This window comes from Sphaerodactylus townsendi, linkage group LG07 (assembly GCF_021028975.2).
Source record: "Sphaerodactylus townsendi isolate TG3544 linkage group LG07, MPM_Stown_v2.3, whole genome shotgun sequence".
NCBI lineage: Eukaryota > Metazoa > Chordata > Lepidosauria > Squamata > Sphaerodactylidae > Sphaerodactylus > Sphaerodactylus townsendi.
Window position 1 is genome coordinate 111290465 of NC_059431.1, and position 17907 is coordinate 111308371.

The window sequence follows — 17907 nt, forward strand, 5'->3', positions numbered from 1 at the left end:
GAAGAACCAGAAGAATTAGATTGGTCTTCCTACTCAGATTTAGTTTTAGGACTATGTGCATTCAACATCATTTATGGGATCACATTAGGACTTGGGTGCACAGCACCCTTTCTCCAGTGGTGGGATCCAAAAGTTTTAGTAACAGGTTCCCTCGCCAGCCCCCACTCAGCAAAGGGGGCAGAGGCGTACCTAGGCAAACCTGAGCCCTGGGCAAAACCTGAGTTGGATGCACCCCACCACGACCCCCCAAAAATTTTTTTGCACCAGGTCATTTCTAAATCATCATCACATTATAGAAAATGCCCCAACTCACAAATCTGAACACAGCAATGGTGAAACACACAGGTTCTTTGATAGAGACTGGTGAGATAAAAGGTACGAAAGGCTGAGAATCCATGAATTGCAGTACCTGAAAGGGATTAACCCAGTTCAGGGAGTTACATTATTAGTCACAATTGCTATATGGAACCTTCACGTTCAAAGGCAGTATGCCTGTCGGGGAGGCGAGGGCATGGAGATGGAAAAGCGGACCCGATTAGTAACCCCCTCTCAGCACACACAAATAATTAGTAACCCACTCTTGGGAACTGGTGAGAACCTGCTGGATCCCACCTCTGCCTTTCTCTCACGTCATTGCGCACCCAAGACTACGTGACAGACAGCTCTGCTTTTTTGGGGTGTACAGCCCTAGCTGGATTAGGATATTTGCATTTCTATGGTTTTATATAGCAGTAAAGCCCACTGTAGGGTAAGAAATACAGCAGCCCGAGATAGGGTCGGGGGTGAGGGCAGGTAAGGGCTGGGAGGGCTTCCTGGGGGTAGGGGGAGGACAAGGGGTTTTTTGGAGCCCCAGAGCAGTGGCAGCAAGGCGCTGCTGCTCCGGGGCAGGGATGGAATGTCCAATGATGAACCCTCCCCCAATAAGGGAGCAGGACTCTCTAATTGGTGGAGGGTTCGTTGTCGGACATTCCATCCCGTAGCGCTTTATTATTGGTAAGATAATAACAAAACAAGCAATGGTGTCCACTCCAATTAAACAGTTTAAAGGTCTTTTTGATGGCCGTTCCAGTGATTCACTACAACACATTTTTGACAGTTCAGCAGTACGCTATACGAACAGCCCGCCGGTGTCATACATAAAACGAAATTGAGTCTTAGAAGGCTGACAAAACAATCTTGGCATATGAGCGTCTCTTTAGCACAGTCAGCAAAGTCTATGAATACATTCAAAACCAACGTTGCAATGATTAAAAAGTAATATTCCTTTTCAGAACTTAGCTGTAACGCTTCAGTTAAGACTCAAATAAATACTTCAGGGCATGCAATGCTGAATTTCACTCGGCATTGTGGAATGTTTGAGTTTTGCTCATTGAATGACTGATCTGGCTGGTACTCTTTATTACAGTGATGGCGAACTTATGGCACGGGTGCCAGAGGTGACACTCGGAGCCCTCTCTGTGGGCACGCACACACAGAGTTCGTCATGTGGGGGGCAGAAAATCACCCCCCCACACACACACATCTAGGCTGGCCTAGGACACTGAGCACGATTTGCGTGCACCGCGGTGAGCAAGGAGAACTCGGCTGGCGGGCCTGGTGCCTGTGCTCTGGGTGGCTGCTGCCCGAGGGGGGGGAGTGCAGAGGAGACAGAGATGCTAGAGAGGTACATAGTGGTGTGCGTGGAACTTGCTGGAGGCTAGAGCAGGCTGGCCCCTGCTCGAGCAGGTGGGGCAGAGGAAGCGGGAGCCAACCAGTTTTTTCTAAACCAAAACCTCAGCATTCAGGTTAAATTGCCGGGTTGGCACTTTGCGATGAATAAGTGGGGTTTGGGTAGCAATTTGGGCACTTGGTCTCAAAAAGGTTCGCCATCACTGCTTTATTATGTTCCTTTTGCAACCACCAACAGTTTGGAAGTAACTTGCCACGCAGGGCTGGAGGTTTGGTGATACTTGAGGGGAAAAAACAAGTCTGAACCTCTCTTGGGTTCGTGCAACAGCTTTCACAGTGCTCTGGATTTGGTCCCATGGTATAACCTGAGGTACTCAGAAACATTTTGTATATTCACCTGAAAAGCTGGTTGTTCACAGACAATAACTTCTGTTGCGCAAAGCAGTTGGCTGAGCCGAGTAGGACAAGTGTTCTACAGTCCGCTGAAATCCACATGGATTTTATGACAGGTGAAACAAAGGGACTTGGGCAGAAAAGTGAATCTTGAAAAATAGAGAGTTTGATAGCCACTGCACTGATCCCATTCAAGTAAGTGGAATGATGATTAGACCACATTCTGGAAGCTTCTAAGGTCAAACATTTTTGGCACTTCCAACTATGTGTAACAGGAATGTGCTCCATTTTTGAGTGAACGGGACATCCTGCATATTTTTCTTTCTTGTACTGCTTCACTACATCCAAATCCAAATCCAAAACCTTTATTAGGCATAAAGAATTCCAAATACAATAAAAAGATCATTATTGCTCAACTTGCAGTACACAGAGTAAAAATATAGCAACAGCTTCAGAGATTTCAACATTAGAGTTATTTAGAAGCTGAGCCATTTTTATTTTATCAGAAAGGAGCATAAATCCTGTTGGTAATACATTCCTCAAATCAGTTCTGAAGTTGTTGTATTTTGAACAATGAAGCAGAATATGAGAAAGTGTATCAGTTGTATCAGGACAAAATCGACGGCAACGCTCATTTTGTGGAATACTACAGAAGCGACCTTGAAGATGTGCTGACGGAAAAGAGTTACACCTTGCTCTAGTCATGACCCATCTGCAATTGAAATTAATAAGTTGTTGCAGGTACATAGCAGGGCTAGATTTCTGAGGGATAATCCCAAAGAATATTGGAGAGCAAGAGCTTTGCGCTTTGCTCAGGAGAAATTGGTACTCTTGATCAAATAATCTAGTCTTTAGGCGATGGTAAATCTCCGGAGCGGTGAGCATTTGTAGAGCCTCCCAAGAGAAGCCCAAGGAAAAGATCTTTTTTTTTCAATATGTAGCCACCATTTCGAAAGCTGAAGTTCTCTCATTTCTAACTGGGACAAACTGCTAGGGAGCTTCACTACATATAAACACATTCCCTCAAAAAATGTTGAGTGCCCCCTCAAAAACCTGGGGATCCATTCACTCCTAATGTAGCTTTTCATGTGTGGAAAATATGCCTCTTGCCCTGTTCGTACACAGTGGTGATTGTGCATACTGGGGAGATCTTGTGTATTCCTGCAGCCCTAGAATCAATAGTCTAGAAAGGGCCTACATTTCGCTGATTTCACTTATAAGGTACAGGGAAACTTTACCTGCCATCTTCTTCAGAAAACAACTGGATAATCAAATTTAAATGGTATGCCTTTTCATATATTTCTTAAGGTGTGCCGTAATTATGGTAATTTTGAATCTGGGTTAATTCCTAAACTCAGATTGTAAATCTAGATTAAACGAGGTTCCTAAAGAACATTTAGGATACGTTCTCAAATGTAACCAGGTTCATTTCAACTTGGATTAGCAAAATCATGATTAAAAGTAACTTGGATAAGGCATTTAATGTCACTTTGCGAGTTCAAATGCATGTTCTAGTTTAGGATAAATGCACCAATAGGTTTATTTTAGGCAGGGTTAAGAATAATTCCGTGTCATGCTGAATATGGGTAGAGGAGCAGGAAGATTTTGTGTGCTAGAAAGTAGAAGACATAGTCTGGTCAATATTCTGTAGAATAGTCATCACTAAGTGCCAATAAATCATTGGCTCTAACCCCGTGAAATCCTCTCTAGAGATGTATGTATGTGTTAAGTGCTCTAGAGTCACTTCCAACATGTGGTGACACGATGAATTAATGTCTTCCAAAACATCCTATTATTAATAGCCTTGCACAGGTCTTGCAAACTGAGGGCTGCGGCTCCCCATTGAATCCATCATGTTGGGGTCTCTTCTTTTCCTGCTGCCTATAACTTTTCCTTTTTAGAATTTAATAACAACCTACATTGTACCAAAGTGATGTACCAAAGCTACTGGGGTCTTCCTTCCTTCCTTCCTTCCTTCCTTCCTTCCTTCCTTCCTTCCTTCCTTCCTTCCTTCCTTCCTTCCTTCCTTCCTTCCTTCCTTCCTTCCTTCCTTCCTTCCTTCCTCTTTGTAGACAATGCCCCCTACAAGATACTGTTCAAGTCAATATGCACAGAGGGAGGAGGCCCCACGCCCACTTACATGCAATTCGTGGCTCAGGAACATGGTATCTGTAGGTCTGCATATAGGAAGTATGTAAATGTCAGCACCAAGTCCATACATATAGGAAGTCTGTGAATGCAAGCTCCATGCCTGTTATCAAGGATACCTCCTATGCCAGTGATAGTGAACCTTCTCGAGACCGAGTGCCCAAATTGCAGCCCAAAACCCACTTATTTATCGCAAAGGGCCAACATGGCAATTTAACCTGAATGCTGAGGTTTTAGTTTAGAAAAAACGGTTGGCTGTGAGGCGCGCGTTACTCGGGAGTAAGCTTGGTGGTAGTCGGTGGCTTTGCTTTGAAGCAACCGTGCAACTCTTCCAATGGGTGAATCATGACCCTAGGAGGGGTTACTCATAAGCAAGCCCCATTGCTTACTCCCAGGTAAAGGATCATGCCCAGGCCAGCCTAGATGTGTGTGGGGTGTGTGTGTGATTTTCTGCCCCCCCCCCACATGACAAACTGTGCACGCGTGCCCACAGAAAGGGCTCTGAGTGCCAGCTTTTTCGGACAATCCCCCCTTAGGGATCGCAACCGCATTCACTGCTCTTCAAACCACATGCAAAGCATCTCCTTCCGAGCAGTCAGATAAAAAGGGGACTTTGCTTCCATTTGCAAAGGAGGCCAGTGGATGTACATGTACTTGTAGAGGAGGCAATAAGGGCCAATTTGTGTCCTTAGGAATGCTCATGGTATACTTGGCTGTAGCACACTCTGCTGGAATCCATCCTTTTCTTTTGTTTCTCATTGGCTATTTTTTGTTCAATTTTGCAAGTCCTTCAACAGCTCAATGTCACCATACATTAGGTCAGAATGTTCCTATAAGGAGCAGCAGTGGCGTAGGAGGTTAAGAGCTCGTGTATCTAATCTGGAGGAACCGGGTTTGATTCCCAGCTCTGCCACCTGAGCTGTGGAGGCTTATCTGGGGAATTCAGATTAGCCTGTACACTCCCACACATGCCAGCTGGGTGACCTTGGGCTAGTCACAGCTTTTTGGAGCTCTCTCAGCCCCACCTACCTCACAGGGTGTTTGTTGTGAGGGGGGAAGGGAAAGGAGATTGTAAGCCCCTTTGAGTCTCCTGCAGGAGAGAAAGGGGGGATATAAATCCAAACTCCTCCTCCTCCTCCTCCTCCTCCTCCTCCTCCTCCTCTTCTTCTTCTTCTTCTTCTTCTTCTTCTTCTTCTTCTTCTTCTTCTTCTTCTTCTTCTTCTTCTTTTTTAGGTACTGGCTGTTATGTTTTACCACAGTGTACAATTATGCTACTGGACTTCCATCACCCAACCATCTAGTCCTCCACATGTCTTCTTCATCTGAAGGGGAAAAATAGACAATGTTGTGAGAGCGAGCCCCTGCCATTCCAGACTTACTGAGCACCCATACTTTCTCTTTGAGCTTCTTGGCAGAGGAACTAAAGGTCCCACTTGTGATAGAAAAACCAATTCTAGCATTCTTCAGAATCCGGTCTAACACTTGACGGATGGCATGCAGAGATGTGGCCAGAAAATCGGAGCCATTGGTCTTCCTCACGGTGATGTAGAAACTGTAGTCATCCCCGCAGGGTCGTCGCTAAGGAAGAGGCGAGACGCAGAGGTTTCATCTGGTGGAGATCGCCAGCAGCGGGAGCGCGGGGGTCCGTGTTCCTAGCGAGTCTCCCGCGTGCTGGTTCCTGGCACCTTTTATTGTGATTCTCTCGGGGGCGTGTAGAAGGGAGGAACGGAGGGAGTTCCGGGAGAGCGGGAGGTTGGGAGATCATCATGTGATGCATGATCTCACCTGGCTACGTGCGGAGAGGAGCGTAAGCGTCTGAGCCTAATCCTCACCTGGGGGCAAGACCATTGTCCCTGCGCCCGGTGACTGAGCCAGACAGTTCATGACCCGTGACTCATAGGGGGATGAGGAGTGGGGGTGCGGTGCAACCAGAAGGCCGTAGGAGCGTAGGTGTTCCAGCGCTCGACCACGGTGCTGCTGGGTCAGCGGTGCATTACTACATCTCCTCCTTTTTTACATTTTAGAAGGGAGGCCGAAATGCTGAGGGGCGATTTAGGGGGACGCTTGTCCCCTCCGCTGTTTGGTCGAGTTGACCGAGCTGCTTGTGCAACATTAGAACTTGGTTGCGGGGCAGGGGAAAGTCGAGGGGCTTCTTACACACGCTACAGGCAATATTAGATACACATTGAACCAAACAAGACCCGACGATCAGGCATACAATCAAACCCATGCAGAGCTGTACGATAGCACTCAACCATGCTCCCGGCAGCCAGCTCCAGAGGGCTGACCACCAATGGGGCAATACATCGTATTTCAGATTGGATACAACTTCTTGCAACTCACGCACTTTCATATGAATCAACTGGGAATTATCAGAGAGATTAAAGCAACACATATTATGTACATTCTCACAACCCTGGTGATGCAATAACAACAAATAATCAAGGGCGGCACGATTATCTAAAGTCGCTTGACGAAGTTCCTGCTGCTCGGAGGCCAGGGCATCCAGAGCAATGGAGGTGGAGTTGATGGACTTCGCAAGGGCACAGGCCAGCCGGCCAATAGTCTTGGTGTTACAGGAAACAAGTCCGGGGACTCCCACAAGGGAAGTTGCGAGGGAAACACACTCCGCCTTGGCTAGAGCCGCCGCGTCGCTCCGGCAAGGGGGGGCGAGGGGAAGGGCGGAGCGGCGGCTGTGCTTGGGCTTCCGGGGTGAAGCCTGAGGCAGAACGATGGTGAGGCGGTAGCAGAGAGTTCCGGCAGAGACAGGCGGAAATGCAGCAACAACAAATAACATAACTTCTAAAATTAAGGCATGCAATAGCATCAGCAATAGTTGGTTCACAGTAAGCAATAAAACATGGCTAAACGATACATAGGCTGGATGATGTACGGAAGGAAGGCAACCCGCGGTTGCATAATTGTCCAATGCATGGCTCTTGCTGTTTGACTACCAAAGCTACAGAGCTGATGGCGCTAGAGTCCATGGATTTCTCAAGAGCGTAGGGAGAGCTACTGATAGTCTTTAGCATTGCAGGTTCAGTGATTCTCACGAGCAAGGTTGTGAGAGAAGGCGTGTTCCAACAATATTCAAGCGGCTGAAAACAGCGGAGAGTTCCAAGGGTTAATCTATCAGGAATGTTCCTGGCTGCAATTCCAAGCTCTCAGCCAGGGGCTGCAGAGAGGGAGAGAGAATGGCGACTGTGGATGAGGGGCAGCGACACACAGTATCAAACTCTGAGCCATAGCTGGCCCAGGCTGCCGCTCCCCGGGTGGCCCCAGTGAGGGCTGCGATCTCCGTGGAAGAATGTGTGTGCTGGCTCCAGAGAGATCCCTCCCATCTCGCCCAGGCTGGGGCAATCGGGCCCTCTCAACAGGGCGGCTGGTTGGATCCTCCAGGGAGGCCCGCCTCCATCTCCGGGATGGGGCTGGCCTGGCATGGCGAGCTGGACTCCTGTATGGAAGAGAAAACAAGCAACGCTTTCCCCAGGGGCTTGCGCGCTGGCTGGGTTAGTAGATGACAATAGAGGACCTGAGCCCTGAGTGGGGCAGCAATTTTGAATGATTGATAGAGAACGATACTTTGGATATGGTCTGCTGGATGAGACCTTGATTGGGTCGATAGGGGGGGGGGACTACTCCCCTTTCTTTCGTTTGTTTTGGCCAAGCTTTCCTTAGGGGCAGTTGGCCCATTCCGACAACGATCACTTGCAACATTCAAGGCGTTAAGAGACACAAGGCAGGGAATTGCCCGAAGGCTTAGGAGAAGGGAGAGGTCACATCCAGGTCGGGTGTTTGTTTGTAAAACAATCCCAATCACCGCCTAAAGTGTGGGTTTTTTGCAAAGCAAATCCTAAACAATTCACAATTATAGTCATATCGTAATATAGCAATCCATAGGAAAGATTTAGAGAAATATGCAAAGAAAACAGTTCCTGGGCTTGAGGTTTGATCACACGAGCAAATTGAGAGGGGTTTGCAAAAACCCTTTATCAGATCCTAGATCTAGAGGTGGGAGTGCGCCAGCCCATTAGAGAGAAGGAGGGTGTGCAGAAAGAAGGCGGGGCTTGGAAGTCAGCTCACCTTCCCCTCCTGTAAGGGGACTTTGGCCGGTTTGAGCTTGCTTCACCTTCACAGCGGAGGCTGTGTAAGATAGGTGTGGCTGGGAGACCCCGCACTGTGACTAGCCAGGGGGGGCTCAGCAGAAAATGTGGGAGCATGAAAATAATTCTGGCGCCACGCCAATGTGGCAGTGTAGGCTCAGATGGACGAAGGAAAAGGTTCTCAAGGAGAGGTTTGAAGAAGAGTTTTGAAGGTTTAAACTAAGATGGAGGCGCTTGAAGCAGGTCCCATCGGTATCCTAGGGAGCACGCTAACCTTAGCTGTGTCCCCGCTTAAGGCGGATGCTGTAATGGGCGAAGCCTTTCAAGGCATTGGCACACATAATCAGAAGGAGAAAAACTTTAATTGAAGCACAAGAGCATAGCTTAGAAGCAATGGAAAAATCCCTCTTATGAGGGGAAAACTTTAGGGGTCTCTTGAAAGGGGCAAGACATACAGAACATACATAGGCATACAGAGCACATATAAAGTAACCAGGGAGGGATCATGACTCTGATTTGAGATCTTGCTCTCTGAGGTACTGACGATTTTGCTGCCACTGGGAGCTTTGAGCTTAGGGCTTTGCACAGGCTCAGAGGCTATGAGATCTGGTTTGAACCTTACAGCTGGAGAGGGCCAAGGGGGCTTCTTCTTCACGAAGGACTTTTGGCTTAAGGCCATTGTGCGAGCATCTTCCCCTTTCCATGCCTCATTGTCCTGTAGATTGGCTATGGGGCATTCTGAGGAGGGTTCAAAACGGCAGTCCTCTTGGATAATGAGACGGACTGGGCATAGTGCCAGAATGTTGGCGTTCTCTTCCGTCAGCATTTCTTTCTGTTGCAATTCAGTGACTGTGGACTCTGCAGAGATTTTGAAATGCGTGCCACTCTGGGGCACTGGCTTGAGGCATGGTGACTTTGGAAGTAGAAGGGGTTAGCAGAGCAGGAAGTATAGACGTAGAGGGGGAGCAAGCTGGCAAGACCAGCCCAATGGTCTCCATGGGGATGGGATCACTATACTGAGCTGGGGCAGTGAAGATCTCATGGGGAGCTCCGGGGAAGGGTTTGAGGTGCGGATCTTGCCCAGCGGGCATTGGGAGCCTCCGGTCCTAGAATCTCCTGGCGCTCTTCGCCCTCTGGGACGAGACCCCCCTCCGTCAGGGTTGTAGGCCCCCCCGCCGGGCAGCCTACAATTCCTCCGGAAATGTCCTGGTTTGCCGCAATTGAGACACTCGCCCTCGGGGCTGTCTCATGGCAGCCGGAGAGGGCGGCGGCTAGAAGGCTGGCTTGATGGGCGAAAGACCCGATATCCTGGCAAGCTTTGAGCATGTCGGCCAGCTCGGGGTTCCTTCCTAGGCCTGTGACCGCTTTGCGGCACTCAGCGGAGGCGTTCTCCTTGGCAAGGCGCTTAAGGAGTTCGCCCTGGGCCTCCTCGTCAACCTTGCCTCTTTGAGGGCCTCCTGGAGCCTGGTTCTACAAACTCAGCATAGGGCTCCTTTGAGGCTTCTGCCGGGTGCTAGAAAAACTTTGGGTTGGCTGGGTCCGGTATTGGGGACTTTCAAAAAACGCTCTTGTAGGTGCATCTCCTCCAGAGGCGACCGTCAAGGGTGGCCACCGGCAGGGCTTTACTTGTGCATTAAGCATGATGAAGCTTCGCGAGCCATAAAGCTGCATCGCATGGTGGTGTAGGCGCCAGCTTCAGAGGCTGCTCCCTCTGCTTATGCACTGCTGGCGGTACTCGCTTCCCAGATCACATACTGTGCGGGTTTAAAAGCATGCGAAAGGTGGTTTTCCAGTCCTCCGAACCATTAGGTGGTTCCTGGCGACTGCTTCCAACATGCCTCTCTACATAGGGGCTGATGATTCCTACGTCCCGCATTGCTTTGCGGAGCTCAGTGAGGATATTATAGCTTATAGCGTACTCGACAACCCGTCGAACAATGCCATCCTCCCCCCTCGGTATCTGTGAAATGGATGGGGCACAAAGCGAGGATATCGGCATCGCTTCCGCCAGGGTTTCTTTCTTTGCAGATCGTGGCTAATAATGCTCTGCGCGAGTTTTGAAACCCGCCGCCATTACGTGGCGCTGACGGAGGTGCGGTGGCTTTGGAAAATGAAGGCGGAGCAGGAGGGGCGGCTGAGCCGCGGGAGAATTTGAAATGGGCGGAGGAGCAAGGGGGGCAGAAGGAGGACAGGCGCCCAATTTAGCGGATAGAGAAAATTCGGGTTGAAATTGAAGGTGAAAGATCGAAAGGAGGGCGGCCTACAGCAAGGGAGCCATAGGTCTGCAGGCTGATGGCGACATAACATTGTCTCCACGCCAGTAGCAGTGACATCGGCGCCGCTAGCGCTCTGCAGCGAAGAGTGCGCCCGATGTTTTCCCAGTTCTTTCAAGATTCAATGTCCCCCCCTCTGGTACCATGGACATTGAGCTTCAATCTCTCAACCAATTTGCGCAGCTCCCCTCTTTACGGAGACCCGCCGCATTTCGCTAACGCCAGTTCGCTAACGTGTTTGTCATAAGCCCTGCTTTTGCAAGCTCCCATACTCACCGGTGTTCCGTCGGACGAGAGAGTGTCCTAGGACACGCAGTTCTGGATGCGCCGATCCAGAGGGACAGGCGATACCGAAACGGTGGTCCCTGGATGCGCCATCCAGCGGACTTCGGGTATCGCCGCCCTTTCCCAGGCGGTATGGTGAGCAGGGTGGAGGTTCGAGGATTCCCGGGTTTCGCACCAGCTTGTAGTCATCCCCGCAGGGTCGCCGCTAAGGAAGAGGCGGTAGACGCTGGAGGTTTCATCTGGTGGAGACGCCAGCAGCGGGAGCGTGGGGTCCGTGTTCCTAGCGAAGTCTCCCGCGCTGCTGGTTCCTGGCACCTTTTATTGTGATTCTCCTTCGGGGGCGGTAGAAGGGAGGAAACGGGAGGGAGTTCTGGGAGAGCTGGAGGTCGGGAGATCATCATGTGATGGCCATGATCTCACCTTGGCTACGCGGTATGCGGAGAGGAGCCGTAGTCGCCTGAGCCTTAATCCTCACCTGGGGCAAGACCATTGTCCCTGGGTACCGGGTGACTGAGCCAGACAGTTCATGACCCAAAAGTGCGACCTCATAGGGGATGAGGAGTAAAAGTGGTATGCACCAGAAGGCCGTGAGGAGCGAGGCAGGGTGTTCCAGCGCTCGACCACGGTGCTGCTGGGTCAGCGGTGCATTACTACAGAAACCCTCAAGGAGTTCATTCAGCTTCACAGCTGAAATCTAGGTCCAAAGAAATGAAAACGTTTGTGCTGAAATCCCACATGGGGACCTCTCCATAAAAACAGAGTCAAGACTTCAGGTAAAAATTAGATAAAATTCCCTTCGCATTTCAATCAAGAGGCTTCCTCACAGGAACCTGTTTGTTTTGCAGCGGTTTTTCAAAGAAAAGTATAATCTCACTTTAAAGCTGTGAGAAGCCACCATTAGGATTGGGGCCACAGTGCAAGAAGGAAGGAATTTTGAGCCTTCTCCTGCACAAGCTTGCCAGTCAAAGCCTGGAAAGGGGAAAAGACAGATAATCTGTCTTTTTTCTTCCGGGGCTAAAAGGTTAACTACACTCCATTCTGAATTGTAGTGTTAATCTACCTTGTGCAGTAGCAATTTGCCTTTAAAAACTGCTGGGAAGATCTCTTAATAGAGCAACAAACATCTTTTCTAATTACGCTCTGAATTAACCTGCAGCTGCTAAGAGTCAACAAAGGAGAGAAAGGTGGGGGAAATGGAAATACATCAAATAGGATTTTCCTTCCAATAACTCCATGAGGTTTTCTAAACTGCAAGATCAGATATGTCCTCATATATAGAGGCATATGATACAGCACTGATACAGAGACACTTCAAGTCATCATCAAAATTAAAAATGGGGAATTTGTTGAGCTTCGTTGAATAGGCTAACAAAGCAAGAATAAACGTGGTAGAAGAATAAAATTGGCATGGAGGCAGAAGAATAAAATTGGTTAATATGACTATTTAGTAATGTCGTTATTTAGTTATTCTGTGGTGAGACTGTACAGCGGGTGTTCAGAAAGTGAAGGAGCAATCCTAGTTCTACTGAAACTGGAAACAAAGGTCCGCTGGGTTTTAAAGGAGAAAGATTGTAGCCCATGTGGTTCAAAACAGGGAAGTCTGGGTTTGTTCCACTGCTCAGCTTAAAGCTAAAGAGAAGCGAATAAGTGCTTGCTTTTCTTCAGTTTAACAGATGCGGAGAACTGTGAGGAACTGTTCCTTTCCCGCCACTGTGATTCCACGGCAGTAGATTTTGTGATCCTTTTCTTTCTCCAAGAAGCTCAGCGTGGAGTACATTATTTCCCGCTCCTCCATTTTAACCTTACAACAACCCTGCAAGGTAGGTTGTATTGAGACAGTGTGACTGTCCCACGGTCCCTTCATGTTAGAGCAGGGATTGCGACCTTGGTCTTCCAAATCCTAGTCACACAAACCAACCACCACATTGTTGGTGGCTCCCAGTAGATATATCTGAAGCCCTTTCCGCACGGGCCATATACAGCGCCCTAGGGACGGCAAAAACGCCGTCCCTAGGGAGCTGTTCACATGGGGGGTGCAGCTGCTTTGCAGCCGCGCCGCCCCCGCCTTCCTCCCTTCTTAGTGGCTAAGCCGCCATTTTCCAAATTCCTTGCTCCCCGAAATGGTGTTTGGAAAATGGCGGCTTCCAGCCGCTGCTGTGCGAATGGCAGTGGCTGGAAGGCGCCATCCCTCCCCTCTCTTTCCTTCCGACGACTTACCTTCCCTGCGCATCGAGCCTGACGGTCGCCGAGGTCTGGGAACTCGCTTCCCCTGCCCTGCCAGGCGACTGTAATTCGAGCGGGTCACGCAGGGCAGGGGGGCGTGTCCCCCGGCCTCGGCGATACGCCGGACAGTCGCAGGGAAAATACGTCGATCAGGCGACGGCGCTTCGCGGTGCCATCTTCCCTGTCGTTCCTGGGACCGTGCGAATGGTCCCGGGGGGGTTGGGTTGGCGTCATGTACGCCGACCCAACCCTTAGCGTGGCCGTGCGGAAGTGGCCTGGGTTCTTTCTTCCCAATAGCAGGCTAATTCCCATCTCCATCTCTGTGTTACCAGACCATTCAGTTTGGATTTATGAAATTAGGACTTGCTTGCCATTTAGAAAACTGTGGAATCTGAGTAATGAATGCTGCTTGAATCTGTGCAAGTACCACTTAAAGAAAAAAAAGCACCTTTCAAGATGCAATTCTGAAAGGAACATTAATACAGTGTTTTGATCTTCTTACCAGTCCTGTGGAAAACATTTACCAACTAAGGACTTTCCAGTTTGAAAATCATCATCGTTGTCATCATCAGGCATAACTCAGTGGCCAAGATGATCCACTGGAATGGATGCAAGAATTACAACGTCAGGACGGCTAAAAACTGGTGGGAACATCGTCCAGAGAAAGTCTTCTTACCAGTCCTGTGGAAAACATTACTTGAAAAAAGATCAGGATCTTGTGGAACTTTTGAATCTGAATGGACAAATTGTTGGCACGTAACACACCAGACATCACAGTTATCGAGGACAAGAAAGTGATAATCATCGACATAGCAATACCGGGTAATAGCAGGGTCGATGAAAAAGAAGACGAGAAGGTCGCTAAATATCATTATTTGAAGATTGAGATGCGGCAACTATTGGCACAAACCAACTGAGGTCGTCCCAGTGGTAATTGGTACCTTGAGCGCCATTCCAAAAACACTAGGGCTGCATTTGAAAAACCTTCAAATTCAAAGAATCAATACCTGTCAGATTCAAAAGGCAGCCCTGCTGGGATCCGCATGAATACTACATAGACTTCTGGGTGGGGCTCGAATGGTAATGAAAGGCCAACAACCAGCTAAAGAAGTGGCAGCTGTGATGTAAAACAAAATTAAACAATAATGATAATAATGGTACACACTGTGATTTTAACCTGAAGAGCTTTGAAACTATATGAAGGAACGCTGTGATTTTAACCTTGAAAATTAAGAGCTTTGGAACTATACATAGCACTGTTTTGAAGGAACATAAACAAATTAAAAGGCTATGAACCAAAGAAGCTTCACTTATTAGCAATAATTTCTAAGCATGATGTGTTTAGTGTGTTGTTGTTTTTGCACAGAACTATCATTAGCCAAGTCTCTACCTGGGAATGGGCTTTTGCAGTGGTTTCTGCCTTACTCTCTGTTTGTATATATGTTCAAGAGGGAGAGAGAGAGATCTGCAAGTATATTCTCCTTTACCTTAGAAAAAAATGGGAAATTCCAAAGCATCTATCTTCTAGTGGCCCAGCAGGGGTGACCAACCTATGGTGTGCCAGATGTTCATGGACTACAATTCCCAATCAGCCCCTGCCAGCATGGCCAATTTGGGGCTGATGGGAGTTGTAGTCCATAACATCTGGAGCGCCAAAGGTTCGCCACCACTGTCATAGGTGTATGCTGTTGAATGTGAGGGGAGGGCCCGGAGGGAACTTTTAAGTGAGGCCCATTGTGTTCCTCAGCAATCTTGACATTAGGTCAAATGCAGCAACTGCCTCAATTCAAAATGAAATTTTGATTAACATTATATGAGAAAAGCTGCACAGAAAAGCAGGGTTATTGGCTCTGTTTTCAAAGTATTCCTCCCACTATGCTGTAATCCAGTTCTCTTGAATGTCGCTACCTGTAATTATTCTATTAACACACACAATAATAATTGAGATGTGTGTCTGTGTGTGTGTGTGTGTGTGTGTGTGTGTGTGAGAGAGAGAGAGAGAGAGAGAGAGAGAGAGAGAGAGAGAGAGAGAGAGAGAGCAAAACCCACTGATTTTCCTGAGCAGAAATCTCACATGCCTTTTCCAGGGAAAGGGGCCAAGTTCCATTTGTCATTGGCAAGTGTTATGAAGCAAAACCACTGGTTACTTTCCAAACCTAAGGTGAGGATTTTGCTGGGTCTATGTGAGCATCGTTCACTTTAACACATTTGAATAGGCAGTCTGCCACAATACCCTCGAGTTGCTTTTTGGGACTGAAATCATTTGCAATCATTAATATGAAATTCCCATGTGAGTAGGGCAGAGAAGTTATTTTGTTGAGTGAGTGATATAGCCGCTGTTGACAAGTTTAATTACAAAAAATCCGGATTGCACAGTAGCATGACCATTGCTTTTGCAGCTGCAAAACTCAGCACTAGCAAATCACCTGTGTACCATGTTCGAACTCTGAACATGCTATCCACTGGCTGCTCCATAATTATAGTATTTTCTGTTCTTGTAGGGCAGTGATGGCGAACCTATGGCACGGGTGCCAGAGGTGGCACTCAGAGCCCTCTCTGTGGACATGCGCAAACAGAGTTCATCATGTGGGGGGGAAATTGCCCCCCCCCACACACACATCTAGGCTGGCCTGGGCCGCTGAGCTCGATTATTAGCATTAAACCTAAGACCTAGTTTTGGGGAAGCAGTGTAGGTAACCCTGTTAAGCGCTGTTAAACCCCACTGATTTTCATGCAAAGAACTAAAGCGCGATCCTTTACCTGGGAGTAAGCTCGGTTGCTGGCAATGGGGCTTGCTTCAGAATAAACCCTCCTAGGGTCATGATTCACCCGTTCGAAGAGTTGAATGGTTGCTTCAAAGCAAAGCCTACAACTACCACCAAGCTTACTCCCGAGTAACGCACGCCTTGGAGCCAACTGTTTTTTCTAAACTGAAACCTCAGCATTCAGGTTAAATTGCTGTGTTGGCACTTTGCGATAAATAAGTGGGTTTTGGTTTGCAATTTGGGCACTTGGTCTCGAAAAAGTTTCGCCATCACTGTTGTAGGGTCATAACACAACACAAGGCCCTTGAGAACTGGAGAAAAACCGGTGGTTGATTGGATGGGCCTTTGATATTTGTAACAAGGGCCAGTGTAGTATAGTGATTAAAGTGTCCAATTAGGATTTGAGAGACCCAGGTTCAAAACATGCACCAATCACAGACATTGTTGACGGACCCCATGGGTTTGTTTCAGAATGACTCTCTGACCGATTCCACACAGCAAGTGTATAACGGATTGTAGTTGTGATAAAGGAACCCGTTTTCCTGTTTTCGCGTTCACATGTGTCCCGTGCAGGCAGCGATTAAAGCCCACAGAAGAAGAAGAAGAAGAAGGAGGAGGAGGAGGAGGAGGAGGAGGAGGAGGAGGAGGAGTTTGGATTTATATCCCCCCTTTCTCTCCTGTAGGAGACTCAAAGGGGCTTACAATCTCCTTGCCCTTCCCCCCTCACAACAAACACCCTGTGGGGCTGAGAGAGCTCTGAGAAGCTGTGACTAGCCCAAGGTCACCCAGCTGGCGTGTGTGGGAGTACTCCGAATTCCCCAGATAAGCCTCCACAGCTCAGGCGGCAGAGCTGGGAATCAAACCCGGTTCCTCCAGATTAGATACACGAGCTCTTAACCTCCTACGCCACTGCTGCCCTGTTGTGTTACTGTTGTGCCTTCGCACGGAGCCCCTTCTCTTTTTTAAAATTTCCGGCAAAATATGCGTAGCCTCGCAGGCACACAGAGATGAACCCCCACAGCCATGCCAATTGTCTCTCAATATGACCGGGTGCACGCAGATGCAACCCGCAAAAAAATTTTAAAAAAGGAAAAGGGGCCTTCCTGGAATGGACAGGCAATGGCAGGCGACTTCTTCCTCACCGCAGAGGGTGCAGTAACAGGGAGGCAAGTAAAGCATCTCCTGCTCGGCCATTCACTCGGGAACAGATCCAACGCAGGGGTTTTCAAGAGAATTGCTAGTTTGGGGATTTTCAAAACACCTGAGTTGGGAGAAATAAAACAGAGCAGACTCGTTTGGGAGGCGGGACCTCTGCAAAGTCCCTCCCACCAAAACAGGTTTTAAAGCATCCTACACCCTGTGTTGCCGGCCTGTGCAGAATGGGTCTCTGAACAACCTGATTCCAAACTTGTTTCCTTGAAGGTGAGGTTTTAGTCGTACAACCAAACTCCGCATTTTGAAAATGTGAGCTGAAAGACTCACTGCCAACGCTGGCAGTGTGTGATGGAACAGCTGTGTGCCCTCCCAATTAGAAATTAGGGTGCCACAATCTAAGACCAGCAAGATAAAACCCAGATCTTCAAATCCAATCCTCTAGCCAACATCACCCTGGTGTTCTGCTGGTGGAGGTAGGTGCTGAGGATCAACCTTCCCTGACAGGGAGGTCATCCTGGACAACGATAGGTCTGGGCAAGTCATGTGATTTGTTTTCATGTTATGTTTGGGTTGGTTGATGTGAGGGCCATAGAGAAAACCTTGATCTGGGGCTGGGAAGCCAGGGAGCCTTTAACAGCTCTATTCTGTTGACCAGGCAAGGTCAGAAAAAGCCAGGTTTCTGCTGTTTACCTCCGACATGGCCAGTGCTAACAGTTCCATCTTGCCAACCTGCTGGAAAGACTGATGTTTTACATTCCTCTTCTTTGTTGATGTCAAAGTCTTAGATAGGTTAGTAGTATCTGCTGAGGCCCGCTATCCACATACTTGACACACCAATGCAATCACTTATTGGAAAAGTTCGTTTTTATACTGATTTTCGCTATCTTTAAAGAG